The sequence below is a fragment of the Urocitellus parryii genome, chromosome 10 (assembly GCF_045843805.1).
Source record: "Urocitellus parryii isolate mUroPar1 chromosome 10, mUroPar1.hap1, whole genome shotgun sequence".
In the NCBI taxonomy this organism is placed as follows: Eukaryota; Metazoa; Chordata; class Mammalia; order Rodentia; family Sciuridae; genus Urocitellus; species Urocitellus parryii.
Window position 1 is genome coordinate 63,550,418 of NC_135540.1, and position 20,056 is coordinate 63,570,473.

At 34.1% G+C, this 20,056-nt stretch overlaps 1 protein-coding gene across 1 annotated transcript in view; it reads left to right on the plus strand.

Annotated features, from left to right (window-relative positions):
* Positions 1-20,056, plus strand: part of Ndst3 (N-deacetylase and N-sulfotransferase 3) — a 138,155-nt gene that overhangs the window by 16,898 nt on the left and 101,201 nt on the right. The gene's annotated exons all lie outside the window — the stretch shown is intronic.

Sequence of the window (20,056 nt, forward strand, 5' to 3'; positions counted from 1 at the left end):
CTTATTTAAAATAGAGTTGATCATAATAACTATCTTGTGATATTTAAAGGAATCCAAATGGACTAGTATAAATTGAATACTCACATGTTGGTTTCCTTGTCTCCCCTATAAAATATGTTGCATGTTAGGGAAGGATTTTTGCACGAATTTATCTGTTATTCTCAGTAGATAAACCAAAATTAAGTATAGTCATGTGTTAGTTCATAATAGGGATGCATTCTGAGAAATTCATTTTTAGGCAGATTCATTGTTGTGAGAGTGTCAGAGTGTGTACTTGCTCAAATGTAGATGTTGCAAGTCAATCACTTGATGTGGCTTCCTGATGCAATTAAGAAACAAAGTAGGCATGAGATATATTAACTGCTGCCATTGTTGCAGGATATACTGTGTTATAGTAAACTTTTAAGTAAAACAAATACACCATGAAATAATGACAAAAATATAGTATATAAATATGTAAACCACTAACAGTCATTTATTATCAAGTGTTATGTAACATTATAATTATATGACTGGCAGTACAGTAGGTTGTTTATGCCAGCATTGCCACAAACACACAAATATTGCATTTTGTTACAATGTTATGATGGCTACTGCTTCACTAGGCAATTTAAGAATTTTTCAGCTCCATTATAATATGGAACTACCATCATATGTGCAGTCTGTTTTATACGGAAACATTGTTATTGGCATATGATTGTAAATATAAAACTCAAGTTTATTTTTTTATGTCATGCATATAATGCAACTGATAGATTGTATGTGTTTGTGATTGTTCTGTGAATACAAAAGTGTACTCACTATAAAATGTATTGTTAAGTTTTATATAAATAATTTTACTTATTTTTAAGTGAAATTATATGTGTGACAGGTAACTATAGGGATTTGTTTCATGGTAGTAATTTATTGCTTATAAATAGATTTAACAACAGCCATAGGCAAGGACTTCTATGGTCTCCTTATTTCCTACCTCCCAGAGGATAAACTATGTTAATTAATTACATTTGAAGGGGGAATAAGCCTCTTTGATATAACCACATTAAGCTACTGTCTCATTACATACTAATGCTTGTTACAATTTATTAACTATGAATTATACGTCACAGTGAATTAATCCTTCTTTCTCCACTCAATTTGACAGATATAAAAGTTGCATAGAGTTACAAACCAGCCAGTTGGCTTCCCCAGGATATAGATATGAAACAATTTCCTACAGCACTGAATCTCAGAAGAATTTAATAGCTTTTGTGAAACTAGTACCAATGCTCATTTTCAAGCCAAGAGCAAGCATATAAATCATGTTCAGCACAGTGTACCTGTCTTTAGAAAGCTATTTACAGCCATGTATATTTATTAGGTTTTCATGGTTTTGAGCAATATGCTTTCTTTTTTTCTGTCTTATTTTTTTAATTTTTGTTGTTGTTTTTTTCTTTACACACACACACAAATAAATTCCTGTAACAAAGCCTTTCTGAATACAGCATAAAGCATCACCTTTTGGAATGATTATTTTCCACTCATATCTTGTGATATTGATTCATAAAGTACCTTAAATAAACTGGATCTTTTGCTATCCATGGGTGTATACATGTTTGCTTTTGCCACTTGTCAAGAATTGTGAAAAGCTGAAGATTTCAAATGCAAGCTAACAATTCAGCCTGCCACAATTTCATGGATGCTGGCAGAAGGCACACCAGTTCCTGCTTAGAAATTCATAATTACAATTGCAGTAGCCAGAGTGCCAAATTTTGAGCTGATTCTCTAAGTTCCTGGTTCTATAGGGTGATGTGAGAGGGCCACATGATATCTGTGCATATACTGAGTTGTATTACAAGACAACAAACTTTGGGAACCCAGTTTTTTATAATATTCAGTAGTCCTGGATAACTTTTACCCCAGAGGAAAATGTTGTTTACCCTGTACTGGAAAGTAGATAGATTTATCCTTTGCTAAAGGATAAATCTCACCTTCTGAGACTGTTTACAAATATCCTTAAAAAGGCATTACACAGCAAAAGCAGTCAATGCTTCTGCTCACCAGATTTGCAGAAGTATAAGAGTACTATCAATTTTGTTTTTGGAAGTACTGGGGATTGAACTCAGGGCCTCATGCATGCTGGGCATGCACCCACCACTGAATTATATCCCCAGCTCTCCCATGAATTGTTTTCTAACACCACTAAAGTTTTTTCTTCATGGATACGTGTTACAATTTAATAGTGTTTTCAGTGTGTGAGATTTTACAGTTAATATGGATTTGGGTGTTATGAGCATTTTGTTCTCAAATCAGATAGTCCTCTTGCAAAGAATATCTCAATTTTTTTAATAAAGTGAAAATCCAGTTTTAAATTTTTGATCAAATTTCTTAACCTCTGATTACCTCAGTTTCCTCATGTGTAAAATGAATAATAGTACCCAATTTGACAAATTTTGAGTAGATTAAATGGGACAGTCAATATAAAGTGCTTATCATAGATCCTGGTATACATTAAGTGTCCATCACTCAATAAATACAGTAAATGTTAGTTTTAATTAAAATTAGGTGTACTTTGATGACAGGTACTTAAATACCCCCTTATTAAACTATCACCATTGGACTTTTTTCTAAACATACCTTGAGAATGCTTGTTTGCTTTTTTTTTAGTATAGAAGTATTTATCGGGAAAGAGTAGTGATAAAAATAAATAATATTTTAGAAAATGTATTATGTATTTTAAATTGATTATTTGAAACATTATTAGTGCTTTAATATACTATTTTATTCACCTATTTTATTAATTGATTCCATTCTTATCATTTTCATAGAGAAGGTGTTATTTTAGAGATAAATTGAATTGAGAATCAGACATTATTGAAAGTTGCACATTTGCAAATTGAAGAGCAGATGTCAAAATCTGAATCTAGTCTGAAACCTGCTTTTTAATTTCTAATTGTTCAGTCTTACTTTCCTCAACATCTATCTTTTGGGACTGACTATTAGATTGTGTTGAAAAATCCTCTCTATTCTCTAGACACCTTCATTCTTCTGAAAATGATACCCATTCTGTATGTTTGACTTTTGTTTATTTATTTTTTTGAGGAAATGGGGTAATGTAAATCACAAGATATGCAACCATATAGGATGAACATATCTAGAGATCTAACGTATAACAGAGGACTATGGTTAATAAAATTGTCATGCATTTGAGATTGCTGCAGAAGGAATAGGTTTTCAGCTGCTCTTGCCTGAAAAAATTTTTAGAAAGTATAAATATGTGAGATGATGGTTATATTAATTTGCTTCATTATGCTCACCATTTTGCTATCCATATATACTCCACATCATCACATTATATCCTTAAACATAAACAATGAAATTTATTTTAAACCATCTGTCTACAACGTGCTAGGTTTGAGCAGTATTTGTGGCCCAAATGCCACTTTTTGTACCACCACTTACAGCCAGATCCAAAGTTCTATCAACAAGTTTTTCTTACTTTTTTGAATATAATTCCTAGCTTAGCAATTTTTAGTCTCTGTCAGAAACATTAATTACGTGTAACATCTTTGAGAAATGCTAGTCTGACTTCTGTGGTCTCTTGGCTTTTATAAAAAGCATTACATTAACCAGAAAATATTAAGCATTAATAAACCTATAATCATATCAAAATCTTCATTATGATAAATTTTAACAACTCATGGTTTTAATTTGATAGACTCTATTTACACACAAATAAAGGTAAAAACTTTTTTTTTGAACTCAACTTCACAGGAATTTCCTTTTATATCTACTCTATTCAAAATATTAATTACACATTCCTTAAAGTAACTGATATGAAAATCAAACTGGGAAAACAAATTATTTTTAACACTAAATCAAGCATGCTATGGATTTGCAGAAGAATTATTATTCTATATCATCAGAAAATTTTTTGACAATAACAGATCATATCAAAAGTCTTCTGCAATAATGCTTTTAGTTGTCTAAGAAATATAACCACATCAAAAAATTATCAAAAAAGTCATATTGAATATAAGAGTTCACACAAAAGTCTTAAGAACTGCCTGGTGGCATTTAAATTTCAAATATGATCATTATATATGTAAATAGAAAAGGGTACTAATAAAATATTCTGATTTTTTAATTGAATGTAATTGCATGATACCTAAAAATGATGAATTGATGTTATAATATAGAGCAAGCAAACCAATAAACATAAAATCCAGAGTATTCAGTGGAGGAAAAAAATCCCTATATTTTGTTGATAACATTGTTTAATCCAGGTACCTACTCTTGCTGAAGGTGATCATTCTTGAGTTGTGTTTTTATAATAATAATATTAATTATTATTATTGTTATTATTTTTTTGCTGTTGTAGAGATGTGGAGGAAGAAGAACTTATATACATTCTTGAATTTTAGTAGCACTTTTATATATACTCCCCCATTTAGGGTTTGTTTTGTTCTTTGACTTGCCCCTTCTCCATTAAAATTTATAGGGGAAAAATAACAGATGTATATCTTGGTCTCACAGGAAAATGAGAGCAAAAACAATTTCACTGTCAACCTGGTCAGCTTTCCCTGGGAATTCAATTACTGTATTGACTTTTATCTGTTCTACTGAGCATTTACTAAGATCATCAGCCATTGACTACTACTTTACTACATAACCATACCCTTACTTCACATTTATCTGAAATCCTGTCTGAGGATTTCAGTAGAGATTTTTAAATTCTGTTCCATGATATCACCATTTATAGGAAAGCTTTGTTATTTTACTTGAATGTGTTTGTGAGTAGGATCTTCATTTTTTTTTTAAATCTACTCCTCCCCTGTGGCTATTCCTGAATAATTCTGTAACTTTCTTCATAACTGTTTCATACTTATAACTTCTCTGTCCATTTTGTACCCCATTCTTAATATTTCAGTACTAACTTCTTGCCATCAAGTCTCCTTCCTAGAACTTGTTTAAATTCTGAGCTCTTTTCAATTTATGAGGAATTTTGGAAATTTCTCTTTGTATTGAATAATGAAATAGGAACTAGGATTCAAACAATATAGTAAAATATTTTCATAGTTTGCCTCTGATTCATTGATATATTCCAGATCCTCATGTGTACATCTCCCTAGAAATCTTGATTTTAACAGTTTTATTTCAGTTCCCCTAGTATCTTAAAACTTTGTCATTCAAATGCCATCCACTCCCCCTTTGACACCTTCTTCCTGATTAAAAGAGGCATTTATGTATAAGAGTCACCTCCTGTATAAGAGTCACCTCCCCCCCCCCCACACACAAATTACAGTGTTAAAGTAAAAGTCATTATGTCTTGCAGAGTAGAACAATAGAGCACTTTAGGGCCTTAACTCTTAGAATATCATGCCTTATTCTATATACTACAAATGAATGAACTCATAAATGCTATGCTTTCATAAATCCCAATAAGCTTCTTGGTCTAATACTAAATCCACTTTAAATTGATTTTTTTGTGAGAGGTAACAAAATAAATGAAAAATTAATCCATACTCAAGACATATTACATATATGTGATATATATGCTGAGTTATATTATGTGGAATGTGGAGAAGGAAGAACTCATAATTTTTGGATTTAGTATCAATTTTATATATACTTCCCCTTTGGGGGTATGTTTTGTTCTTTGTCTTACCCCTGCTCTATTAAAATTTGCAGGGGAAAATAACATCATTTTATATATGTATTTACGATCTCACAGGAAATTGAGAACATGTAGCCATTAAGTAAAGAATTTCACAGTTTATATGGTCAGTGAACTATATATGAAGAGAGAATGTGGATTGAAAAATAAAATATATTATGAGCAAAGCATTTTATCTTTACATGTTAATATAAAATATTAATGTGAACAGATATTTAAAAGAACTTATGGCAGAAACAGTTTTTTTTTTTGTGTTTGTGTGTGTTCCTAAAAAAATGAATTGAAAGTCTTGCCTATATAAGTTACCATATGTAGAATGCATATGAGTCGAGACATTTCTAGTTTTCTTGTTTCTGGGCAAGACAGCTGAGGCAACATGGAAATATGGCTCTGAGTCCCCTATTCTGCCCCTTGTTACTGGGTGAGTTTAAGCCATTTTCTTAACATGTCTGAACTTCAGTTTCTGTAAAGTAACGTGGTAAAAATAATTCCTTTTCTTCCTCTCTTGAGTGGTTGTGAGGATCAAATGAGACATGTGAAGGCTTTTTGAGAATTACACTTGTGCTACAAAGCTGAAGTGATAAAAAAACCAACAAAGGTTTGAATCTCAAATCAGTATTGTAGTTAGTATTCTAGTATCCCATTATTATTCTCTTGGTGGCACAAAATGCAGTACTCCTTCAAAGTGCATATGCAGCATGGAATGCCAATTCACTGTGTCTTTCTATTAGTTTCTCTCTAGATCTTGGCTTTCCTCAGAGGTGGCTGTAAGATCTTGAATAGTATACTGCTGTGCAAGATGAATAGCAAGGGAGGGAGAAGCTTAATTCTTTCTTGCTGATGAAGAGACTCCTGGATGACCCCTAATTCTTTCCTTCTCACCAGCCATCCTACTCACACATTCACAGATATATGTAACCTCAAATAAAGTCACATGGCATTTCTCCAGATACCTCCATAGAGTCTCAATAGTAGAGTTTCTCTCAGCTGTTAATAATAATAATCGGTTGTAGTCTATCCTAAGAATTAGGTGGGACATAAATAATTTCTAGAATTGGAAGTTTGACTGCCAATCCAGAGCTTCTCCAGTGTTTATACTTGACTTCATGATGGGAGGGGTGGGTGTAATAGGGGGAGTGAAGGGTAGTGTCTCTAAAAATGCATTAAGTCATTGTCCTTCAGAGAATGACAGCTTTTTAAAGTTTTTTTTCCCCATTTTGCATAGAGGGTTTTCTCTCTGTGTTACAAAGGACAACACACAATCAAGAACATAAACAGAAAGTCTACAGAATGGGAGAAAATTTTTAACATCTCCACCTTAGAGACAGCACTAGTCTCCAGGATATACAGAGTACTCAAAAACCTTAACACCAAAAACAAAACAAAACAGAACTAAATAACCCAATCAATAAATTGACAAAGGAACTGAACAGGCACTTCACTGAAGAAGAAATATAAATGGTCAAAAAATATAGAAAAATGTTCAACATCCCTAGCAATCAGAGAAATGTAAATTAAAACTACACTAAGATTCTATCTCACTTTAGTCAATAATACAAGTAACAATAAATGTTGGTGAGGATGTGGGGGAAAAGGTTCACTAATACATTGCTAGTGGGACTGCAAACTGGTGCAACCACTCTGAAAAGCAATCTGGAGATTCCTTAGAAAACTTGGAATGGAACCACCATTTGACCCAGTTTTCCACTCCTCAGTATATACCCCAAGGAATTAAAATCAGCTTACTACATTGACACAGCCACATCAATGTTTATAGAAGCTGAATTGAAAATAGCCAAGCTTTGAAACCAACCTAGGTGCCTTTCAACTGATGATTGGACAAAGAAAATGTGATATATATACACACACACACAGTGAAATATTACTCACCTATAAAGAAGACTGAAATTATGGCATTTTCAGGTAAATGGATGGAACTGGAGAATATCATGCTAAGTGAAATAAAACAGTCCCCAAACCCCAAAGGTCAAATGTTCTCTCTGATATGTGGATGCTAACCTTTAACAAGGGAGGGTAGGGAGGGTGAGCATAGACGTTCATTGGATCAGACAAAAGGGAATGAAGGGAAGAAAGGGGGTATGGGAATAGGAAAGACAGTAGAATGAATTTGACATAACTTTCATATGCTCACGTATGAATACACAACCAGTGTAACTCTACATCATGTTTGACCACAAGAATGGGATCAAAATTGTAATGGGTTTCACCCCATGTATGTGTAACATGTCAAAATACATACTACTGTCATGTATGTCTAAAAAAACCCAAAAAATAAAGTTCTGGGGAAAAAAACCCAGCACAGGACAGCATGCAGAGGTCAACAAAAATATGATCACTCCAGGCAAAAGATAGACTTTATTAACCTTTCCAGAAAATGGTTCTGAAACTAGAAGTCTAGATATTAATGCATGGATGGTCGACCTTATTCATTCTCAAGTGGAACAGGCTTCCCAAAGTAGAACTGTAGGATATTGTAAAACATAACTGAAGATCATTTCTCATAAGAGGGATATTAGACATGAGTCTTGATTTTTATCACGTTATGGTGAAAGCATGTATAGGAGGAAGTGATCACATTTCAAAACAGGAAGCCAGATACTCTTGTTCTATAGTCCCTCCCAAAAGCATAACCCCATTGATCTTAGGACTGTCTACTAAGCCCAGCTTTTAAGTTCTTACTACCTACCTATATTAGGGTTCTCTAGAAGTACCTTAACAGGAAGTACAATTATAAATGGGGGATTTATTAGGTTGGCTTACAGGACCACAAGCTAGAGAGTCCACAATGGCCATCTGCACCCTGGAGAGCTAGAAGAACTAGTTGCTGTGCAGTGCACAAGGCTGAAGCCCCAGAACAAGAGGGATCGATGGTGTTATCCTATTTCAAAACAGAAGGCTTCTAGAGAATCATTGTCAGAGTCTGCTTTGGAAGAAGCCAGAATCCCATATCCTCAGACGATCACAGGAGGAATCAAGAATCCATTAAAGAAGAACCGAGCTAGCATCTGCTGCTGCTTCCTTATTCTTCCAACTTTTATTCCATCCAAGCCATCATCCTATTGGTCAATGCTGCTCACACTTAGGGAGGGTCTCTATTTCAGTTGGCTATCCATACCAATAATTTTTAGACACACCCTCATTTACACACCTGTAAGCCTCTTAATCATGGGCTTCTCTTATTCCAATCAAGTTGATGATTCAAATTAACCATAACTCCCCATATTACAATTCTGGGGACCAAGCCTCTGATACACAAACTTTTTTGAGGAAAAATAAAATCCAAACCATAGCCTTGTGTAACTGTGTTCCATTATACCTTCATTTCTACAGCTTCACTAGGCATTACTTTAGCTGGGCTGTTATGTAGGGTCTCAGACCATGAAACATATATACTGCTTGGCCTTCCAGCCTTTACTTTGAAATTTCAGTGGAATCCATCATAACTCTTTAACTCTCTCTTTCTGTATACCCATAAAACTGTCATCACCTGGACCCCACTAAGGACTATCGCCAACAAAAGTCATGCCTAAGCCTGCCTTAAACCATGGATGTGGCTTGGGGCCCTTCACCAAGAAACAGCTTCTGAAACAGATTTGTACTTCTAGGCCTCTGGCCCTGTAGTGGTAGTGTCACATGTGAGAAGGTGTCTCCAAAGAAAGTTCCAGGGGAGTTCATGAATAGAAGGGGAATAGGAGAACTTGATTCAGGACCAGAAGGGTTCTTGGAATATGTGATGAAAAATAATTGCAGTGCACACCAGTACAGAGGCATAGATAGAGACATAGAAAGGAAACCAGATGAATATTCAAGGGAGAATTAGGGCATTCATATGACAGAGAGAGAGAGAGAGAGAGAGAGAGAGAGAGAGAGAGAGAGAGAGAGAGAGAGACCGACCTTTTTTGGGCAAAGCAAGAAATTTAAGGGTGAACATATGAGCAAGGCATTTAAAGATTCCTGTTTTTTCTTTTATGAGAAACTCGATGAGGGAGGAGTCTGGTTAGGAATGTGGGAGTGGTATCAGTCTGGTGCTCAAGATGTTTCTGGTGGTCTGATCAATCTCAGATCCTCAGGCTGTTGTGATTCTCAATTATCTGATCAGTTAGAACTGAAAATCCCCCTACTCTGTATTTAAATATTATATCTCTTTTTACTTAATTGTCTTGTTGGGGTTAAGTTAATAGCACACTGGTAGATTTACAATTTTTCTAGGAATTTGGGAGTAACATGCCTGAAAGTAGACAAGCGTGGTGAGTGACAGGCCTGGAAAAGTATGCATATCTTCTGAATTAAGGTCCTATTTTCTTGTCCTTTTGTGTCTCCTTTATACTTATTTTGTATTTATTCTTTCCTACCCCAGGGAGAGCAGCTGAACAGATTTGTGAAATGTCTTTAGGCCTTTTCCAAGTTCTCTTGAGAATTAGTATTCCTATTAATCTCTTCTGCAAATATATGCTCTCCTGTGCCCTTCTCAATGGCACCTTCTTGTCCCAAACAAATTTTCACTGCTTCCCTGGCCAGCCTACCATTTTCCAAATCTTTCCATTTGCTTCTGTCACTATAAATCTCTAATCTATCAATAATACCAATGCTATAGCCTGAATGCTTTGTTGTCTTGAAATGCATCTCAAGTAAATTAGTCCATCAATCTTAATTTTGATGTTCATGAAGTCTTAAGGCATGGACATAATTCAGCCAGGTTCTTTGCCACAATGTAACAATAATGAGTTTTTTTCCCTCTAACTTCCACTAGAATTCTCATTACTCTCACTTAGCTAGTCTCAAAGACATTTCAGCTCTTCTCTTATCCTCTTCTGAACCTTCACTAGAATTGCCTGCAATGCTCCAATTATGGCATCTGGACTTTTCTTAGAATGCTCTTCCAAACTCTCCCCATCTCTGCCTTTCACCCAACTCCAAAGTTGTCACCACATTTGTAGGAATATTTATAGTAATAATTCCACTCCTCAGTTTCAATTTCTGCTTTACTGCACTTTTCATTACTATAACAAAACACTAGAGGCATGCTAAATTCATAAAGAAAAGATGTTTACTGAACTCACAGTTTTGGAGCTGAAAGTGTAAAAAACATGGCATAAATTCTGGTAAGGGACACTCTGTACTCCTCTGCCTCATATACATCATTGTATGGATCTTGGGAGTGGCAGGAGCATGTGTGTGAAGAAGATATCACATTCCAAACAGAAATCCTGAGAGGATGGAGTCTCATAGTCTCCTTCCAAGGATGTGCCTATATTAGCTTCCGTTTTTGTCACTATGAAAAAATAGCTGAAAAAAATCAATGAAAGGAGGAAAGATTTATTTGGTTCATGATTTCAGTCTATGGTCACATGGCCCATTGATTCTGAGTCTGGAGTAAGGCACGAATGCTATGGAAAGCTCTGTTCTTTTCTCAAATGCCAATCCAATAATGATGTCATGGTTTTGAGTAAAAGGAAAAAGAAGTTTTATTGCTTTGCTAGCAAAGGAAAAACAAAGAGGACTCCTGTCCTAGAGGCTGTGATTCCACCCATCAGGAGGAATAGGGGGATTTAAAAGAAACTCTTCAAGGGTTGCATTTCAGAGTGCTCTGGTCAGGGATCTCAGGATACCCTGATGGTGTATTGGGATTCACTTGTTAATTTGGGAGATATTCACTTTCTAGATCCTTTGGCAGACATCTCCTTCCTGGGTTCAAGTATAGTTAACTAGGGGAAGAAAAGATAACATTCTCTCCCTAATCTTGTTAGAAAGGGGAGAAAAAGAGAGAGAGGAGAGAGGAGAGAGAGAGAGAGAGAGAGAGAGAGAGAGAGAGAGAGAGAGAGAGAGAGAGAGAAGAAAGGAGGAGGAGGAGGAGGAGGAGGAGAAGGAGGAGAAGGAGGAGAAGAAGAAGAAGAGAGGAGAGAGGTCCTTTTAAAAATAAGCCTCAGAGCAATGAGGGCTACATTCAAAATGTGAAATAGACCACTGTTACATGAACACTGCTGCAGGAAGGATTTGGCAGAGCAAAGCTGCTTACCTCATTGCAGCCAGGAAGTAGAGATAGAAAAAAATCCTGTAAAGGACAAGACACATACTTCAAGCAGGGGCTTCCAGGTCTACTTTGCTGCCCCTGCTTCTCCAAATAGGCCTCACCTCCTAAAGTCTTCTCCAAAGGAGAACTAAATCTTCAGTACAATTGCCTTTGAAGGGAAATCCAGATCCAAAGAATGATAGTCTTCAATTAATGCATAGACCTCCCATAAGGCTCCTCTTAAAGGTTCCATACCATCATTGCCACATTGCAGAAAAAGCTTCCAATGGCTGGAACCTTTGTGGGAGATATTTAAACATAATTAAACCATGACAAATATGAAATTGATTATACTGCAAATGTTTGTGCAAAAGGAATGTGGGAAAGGAACTGTTCTAAAGCCTTGAAAGTTTCTTAACCAATATTGTCTTTCTCTAGATCATTGCTCTATACAAAACATAGACATGGATAAAAATGAACTGCTAAAGATATGTTTTTGGAAACAAATCCACTAATTTGATTTGTAAATCTTCTCTTTCTTATTAATGGAATATAGAGTTTTTCAGTGTTTTTTTTTTAGACATTTGAACAATAACATCATTGGCTACATTTTAATTTAGTTTTATTTGAAGTTCCTTTATAAAGAAATTAGGTGTCATCCTGGATCCTACCTAAAGTAGCTAAGACTCCTCCCTCTGCAGAAGCCAAAATGTCATTTTTTAACTCTAAATTGGGTCACTGAGAGCAAATGACTGGTGACTTGATTCAAATAACATGTCTTTTCCAGTTTTAGAATCACCTTCCCTATTATAACTCAAAATGTAAATGAAGCCTACAACTTATTATTAGAAGAAATACTGAGAATGGTCTGAAGTCACAAAGTAAACAAATGTGAGCTTATATATTCTGTTCAATTATTTAAATGACTAAAACTTTGAAGTTCTGTTTTATGTTTCACCTGTGTTTATATGAACTGCGCATACTAATTATACTTCAACATCTGGCATGTGTTTGTATTCTCATATATCAATTTCTTCTCAAGTAAGGGGTCTTTGACAGGATACTTAGAAACTGTGATATTTAGGAATGGGAGGCTTTATGTAAGGAAGAATACTCTATTGATCTTGGGCAGATGAAAAGATGAAACTTTGAGAACAAGATTGTACCTGAGGTGATAACTATAATAGAAAATTTAGTCAAAGGAACACCAATCAAGCATATCTCCTTATGCACAGAGGTCTGGAGCCTCACAGGATGACAGACACCATGAATGAATAAAACAATGATATATTCTCAGTCCATGTAGCAGACTAGGGAAATAAACATTTTATGCTCATGACATTGTCTAACAGCACTTGATGGTTCTCCATGAGGAATGAGAACCCTACATCTATGCCTACACCTGAATGCCTCAAAACTTTGAGTTAATCTGGCTTCCAGGCTGTTTTTCACAGAGGTGAATGTCATATATGTTAAAGACGAAGTTAAATTTTGAGGGCAAATACAATTTAAGGTTAGGTTCTGCTTTGGGAAATACGTTCAGCCATTTATAAATATTTGAAACTCACTGTCAAGTGGAATAGATTGTCAGTCTTATCAAAGCTTATAGGAGTGAATATGAAGTCAGGAGGCAGGGCCTTTTTTTAACTCTGAATTAATTGGATTAGATTTTTTGACCTGTAATTAAACAAAAAAAAAATGAATTCCTTTCTATTTATAATAGAAGCTTAAAATCACATAGGCTACAAGAACAATTCTAAGAAGCTTCTAATTTTTATTAACAAATAAACATAAAATATGCAAACACTATTTCTGGCTCACATTGATCTTATTACATATTTGGAAACATTGATAACTTCCTTCACTCAAAAGGAACAAACATTTTGGAAGAAAGGAGTTTTTCTCCTTAGGTATATTTGTCAAGCAGAAGGAATTTTTCAAGTGTTTTATGAGCTAGTCTAGAAGCTTCTTCACCTGAGAAAAATATTTTCAGAAGCAGAATCCCAAGCCAAGATTCAAGAGACTTTATGATTTAGAAGTTTTGTGAAAGGGTCTGATTGATCAGCTGTCGATATAAAGTACTTCTATATAAGATTAAAATTATATTTTATAAATTTAAAAAATGAATATTTCTTATTTTGTGTTTTTATTTTTATAACTTGTGGATACTTAAAAATATGCTGTTAAATCATGATAGATTTTTGCAAATTTTGCAAAATTTTTGCTGGTAAAACCTAAGAGCCAAAGAAATCTTTTTCTTTGTGGGAACAATGGCACTCCATATAACAGGTATTTGGAATATGAGGGATAAGCAGTAAAATGTTCATTCCTTGGTTTAGAGAGATGCTTTCATGCCACAATGTAGAAACTACTGAGCTTGGCAATCTCCAAGGTGTCTTTTAGTTCTCACATTCTACTCTGTGATTATCACAAATAAGAATGCATATTTTGAATCCTGGTAGAGGACTTTCTAAACAGGCTCTGATTGCCAAACATCTTCTGGTCACAATGAGGAAGTATAAGACTATCTCTGTGGAAGAACTCCTAGGATATTTTCCTTTTCCAGTGTGGTAATATGCTTTCCCAACTATGTCTACTCTATTACAGTTCATACAGAACATTAGTACCTGAAGTTTTGTAGTATATTTTTGTATTTTCATTATAATAGATTATATTTTATATCTCTATAATTTCTCTCTTTTTTTCTTATTCTTATATGCACTATTATCATGTTTAATGTTACAGATTACCTGTGACTTTAAATCTTTATTAATTGAAGTAAGGTATTAAAATGTCATTGTGATGATTATGTTGCAGTTAAGTTTTGCATATATTCTTTCATTCAAAACCAATGAAGTACTTATTGTCACCATGTTTTTTCACAACCAGGAAACAGGTTCAGAAAAGATACTTTCCAAAGGGAAAATTTACTCAGTGTCCTTACCTCTGTGATCCAGGCCCAAGAACTTTCCTCCTCAAAACCATACTATTAAATGACTTTCTGAATAGCAGTTTAGTTAAAATAGTCTCAGAAAGTTACAAAAAGTTATTCTATTAGCTTCCTTTGTCTTGAAGTCTTTGTCAGGTGTTAGACTATTTCTATTTCTGGTCCCTTTGGTTCAGCTGGTCTTTTCTCTCTTTTCATCTTCAGAGTCACTATCTTTTTTTTTTTTTTTTAACTACTGTCTCTACTGTTTCTCTAAATGTTCCTTCCAGAGAACTTAGATAGATCCAAAGAAATTTTTTTTCTCAATTTTAGTTTCATTTTCTTAACCTCAGAACTCTACTTTTGCATCAGGCTGAAACAGCTCTAAATTCTAAGTTAGAAAAATTTATTTGTTTATATATTCAAGAAATATCTATGAGTGTTTACTGCAGGATACTGGGCAATGTGTGATTCATGAGGCAGGCAAACTCCTGCTCACTTGTATTCAACAGTGAACAAATAAATATACAGTATAACATCACAGGCACTAATGGGTGCTGTGAAGAAAATTCAGTAAGGCAAAGCAGATTAGGGAAGTCTGGGTCTCAGGGAGTAGATGAATGTTGCCAAATTAAAAAGATATTCAGGAAAAACCTTCCCAATAAGGTACTATTTGAGGAAAGACATTTGAATTAAAATGTGACGATATAGGGAAAAGACTTAGTGACAGAGAGAAAGAATGGGAAGAAGAACAAAGGTCCAGAAATATAAATAACCTTGTTCTGTTTCCCTATCAATAGGAACTTCTGTTGTCTGAACAGAAGTACGAAGAATTAATTGGCACCTAAAACTGTTTGACTTACGTATAATTTATTCAAGAGTGACATTAGACTTTTAAAATATGATCATTTTCCAAAAAAAATGACTTTAATAGTATTTAGTGCTTTACAGTGTAAAAAAAAAAAGTTCTCCAGGTAATATCTCATTTTCTTCTCAAACTTTCCTGTCACTGAGTGATGGGATTAATTTAATTATCCTAGCAACAGATGTAATATATAATGCATAATAGATACTCAATAAATGTATATTGAATTAATGAGTTGATTTATTAATGTAATGGCACATTTTTAATTTATGAACTTTATCATGTTCATTACTACTGAACATCAGTGATTGCATTATAGCGAAGCCTCAGAGGCTATGGTGATGTATTAGGTCATTTGCCTCCATCTTAATTTGCATGTGTATTTAATTTTTATGGGGATTTATACTTTTTCTGCCTAACTCTTCCATTATGCTCTTTAGCATATTGCCCTGCAACTGCTTTCTATAGGCTCATAATTTGTATTATGTAGTCTGTTATGTTCTTAGAAACTAGGTCACAAGTCTTATTAGAACTATACAAAAAATAAAGTGATTTCAAGTGAGAGGATGGAACTCTTTTTTAAAAATAAATTTGTATTGGTGCATTTGTGCCATTATAACAAAATGTTATATAAGCAATTTGAAAACAATATAATTTTTCTCCCTATTCTAGAGACCGGAATATCCAAAATCAACACATCAGCACATTTGGTGTTAGGTGAGGGCCAGGTCTCTCTAGTTCCAAGATGAAACTTTGATGCTACCTCCTATGAAGAAGATGAATGTTATGTCTTTACATGTTCAGGGACAGAAAAGGACACTAATCACATTTGTGAGAGCTCTGCTTTTATGACATAACCACTCCAAAAGGACCCACATATTATTATTATTACACTGGTGAACACATTCCAATATATGAATTTGGGTTGTGTATTCAGACCATGGCAAAATTCAGCTTCACTATTTTCTTCCTAACAACTCTATTGATATCATAGCCTTTTTGCTTATTTCTGTATCTTTAATTAGGTTCTAGTGGAATAAAGTTGCTAGGCAAATTATAGACTTGTGCCTTTTCTTCAACCTGCATCAGAGAAAATTATAAAGCATTTCAATCCCTCCAAAACAGGATCCAAAATGTAATCGAAAGCATATTAGAAGGATGTTCTTCATTAGACCAAACCTTACTTATATATTTGAAAGCATTTATGAATTTCAGTTTTGTGTGAATCTTAATTTCACCAAAGCAAGGGTTCCCATCTAACACAGATGGAGATTCCTCTGCCACATCCTTTGGCCCAGAGCAAAGGTGTCTGATTACCATTGGACTGAACCTCTGAAACCACAGGCCCAAAACAAGTTCTTTCTTTTATGTTTAGGATAACATTCAATAAATTACATGAGAAGTTGAGTACTTTATTATAAAACATACTTTGTGTTAGATTGTTTTGTCTGTGTTATGAGCACTCTTAAGGTAAGCTAGACTAAACTATCGTGTTTGGTAAGTTAGTGTACTAAATACATTTTTTACTCATGTTATTTCCAATTTAAAATTGATTTGCCCATACATCACTAAGTGATCACTAGTACATCACTAAGTCAAGGAGTATCTATACACCAATAGCAATAATAAAATAATTGATTTCTATGAAGAACTAAAGCAACAGAACCATATGTGGAGTTATAGGCAGGGCATCTACTTACTTAAAAGAGGATGGTCACAAGAATATTAAAAATCAAATCTGTAATAGATATATTAATTAAGTTGATTTAACCATTTCATAATGAATAAATCAAAACATGATATCCCATATAGTTAAATATGTAAAATTTAAATTTGTCAATTAATATTTTAATTAATCTGGGGGATTTTTTTTGCTTAAATTGCTTATATAGCATGCATGCAAATAGAAAAAAAAAAAAGAAAAAGAAAAGAGGTTGCTCAAGGAATGCCTCACCAAAAAGATTTTATTTAATCAAAGACCTGAAAGAGTAAGTAAATCACTGAATATATGGAAAAGGCTTTTAAGAGGAAACATCAAGACTAAAGACCTGGGGGTGAGAACAAAGTTGAAATGTTCCAGATATCACACAAAGGCAACCATGTGCAGAGTTGAGTGAGTATGAAGGAGAATAAAAGAAGATAAGGCAATAAGGCATAAGGTGAAGGCTAAATAGTGTAAAGACTGCTGAACATCTGTTGTCACTTTTTCCCAAGAGTTCATGATGTGTTTGACTTTATACGACTTCTGAGAAGTTTTGTTTAAAGCCAGTGTGAAGGGTATGGGACACCTATTGGAAATAAGTTTGTTAGGATAACTCATATAGTGCCCTTAAAATTTAGGAAAAAAAAAAAACATGAGGACAATAGTACTCACAGTTGTGCACTCTGATTTTAAAAATTTCTTTATTAAGGTGAAATTTACTTAACATAAGCTTAATAATTTTATAGTAAAAAACATCAGTGGCATTTAGTAATGCATGCATGCATAAAGTTCAAATACCACCTCTGTCTAGTACAACATTCTCATCACCTCATAAGTAACCTCACACCCATTTAATAGTCACAACTAATTTTCCCCTGCCCTGTAAATAGTACAATACCTGTTTCTGTGCATTTACATATTTCATTCTATAGTACATTGGAAATGCAGTCAGATGCTATGTGACCTTTTATGTCTGGTTTCTTTAACTTAGCATAAGTTTTTGGAATTCACCCATGTAGTAAGATGTAGCAGTACCATTTCTTTCTTTTTTTTAATAAATATTTTTTAGTTGTCAATAGACCTTTATTTTTTATGTATTTGTATGTGGTGCTGAGAATTGAACCCAGTGCCTCACACATGCTAGGCAAGTGCCCTACCACTGAGCCACACCTCCAGTCCCACCATTTCTTTTAATGACTGAATAATATACCATCATATGTAAATTCCACTATTTGTTCATTGATTGTTTTCACCTTTTTGCTATCATGAATAATGCTACCATAAACATTTGTGTACAACTATTTATCTGAGCAATGTTTTCAGTTATTTGGGGTGTATACCTACAAGTGGAACTGCTGAGTCATGTGGAAATTCTGTTTCTCTTTTTGAGGAAACACCACTCAACTGTTTTCACATTACTGAACCATTTCAAAGTTCCATGATGCTATAATTCTTAAACTACCTCTGTACTTTATTAGTGATTGCTTCCTCACACCTTATCTTCACTAGGTTGGATCTCTTTACCCTAGTTTATTATACATTACCTAAAGTGTTAAATTGGTATCTGATTTTCACAACTCATTGAAAGGGAGTTTTCTTTTAATTAAGGAAAAGAAAATGAATAAATACATAAAGAGAAATTTTAGTGGCCACAATGCAATGTTACATAATTTGTAACCCAAACTTCTCTAGCTGTGATAGATGTAGATATGGAAATAGAGATAGAGATAGAAAGATATGTAGGTAGGTACATGCATAGAAAATCTCCTATTGATTCCATTTTACAGGAGAACCCTGACACATACATGAGTTTTGATTGATCAATCAATTGAACAATCCATAGATAGGAAGATGGATTTGTTATAAGGATTTGTTGCCAATCTTATGGAAGTTTAGAAAACAAAAAGCTCTACTTGGAAGTCAACAGTTTAGTTCTTGTCCAATTTTGAAGGCCTGAGAAATAGGAGAACTGATGATGTATGATCCAACCTGATGCCCAGCTGACATGAAACTCAAGAATTCATGTTTCAGTTTGAGTTTCAAGGCAGAAAGAGACCAATGTCCCAGCTCAAGGCATCAGGCAGAAAGAATTCCCACTTATTTCCAAGATAGTCAGCATTTTTGTTTTGTTCATGCCTTTAACTCATTGAATATGGTCTATTCATGTTAGTAGGGGCAGTCAGCATTACTCAGCCTATCAATTCTACTGTTAATCTCCAAAAACACATTTTCAGACATACCCAAGATATTGTTTGACCAAATATGTAAGTAATCCATGTCCCATTCAGTTGACACATGAAGTTAAAAATTACTGAGCACTTTTGAGCCAATACAGTTTCTAAGACCTCCACTGAATTCTGATAATCCTTATACAATCTAGTTTTATCTACAGTATTTGTGATTTGAGAACTCATAGTAATCCTTATCTATGTGGTCCATGGAATTATTGACTAGCTCATATCTACTTTGTACTGGGAACAATTCAAAGCAGTAGACATCAAAGCCTTCAACACTAAGGGAAAATAGGCCTATAAATAAGTAATTAGAAACTGATGTCTTGAACTACTTGAAATCAAGGAACAGGTCAGTGAATCTTAGAATGTGCTATAATGTCACATATTAAAAACACTCTGGAGGCTTTTGTCTTGCTTAAGCAATATGACACAGAATCTCTGAGTTAGAATCCCAAAATCTATATTTTATTAAGATTCCCAGATGATTTTCCCAGTAGTTGGAGAAGCACTGAAATAGGACATGCTATTTCAGATTATTTTTAAATAAAATGTTTTATAATTACTGTTTTTCATTTTGAATTATGTTGAAATTTCTACCAATTCAAAATAGTTTATAAAATAAAATTGTAAAAAAATGTTAAAAAT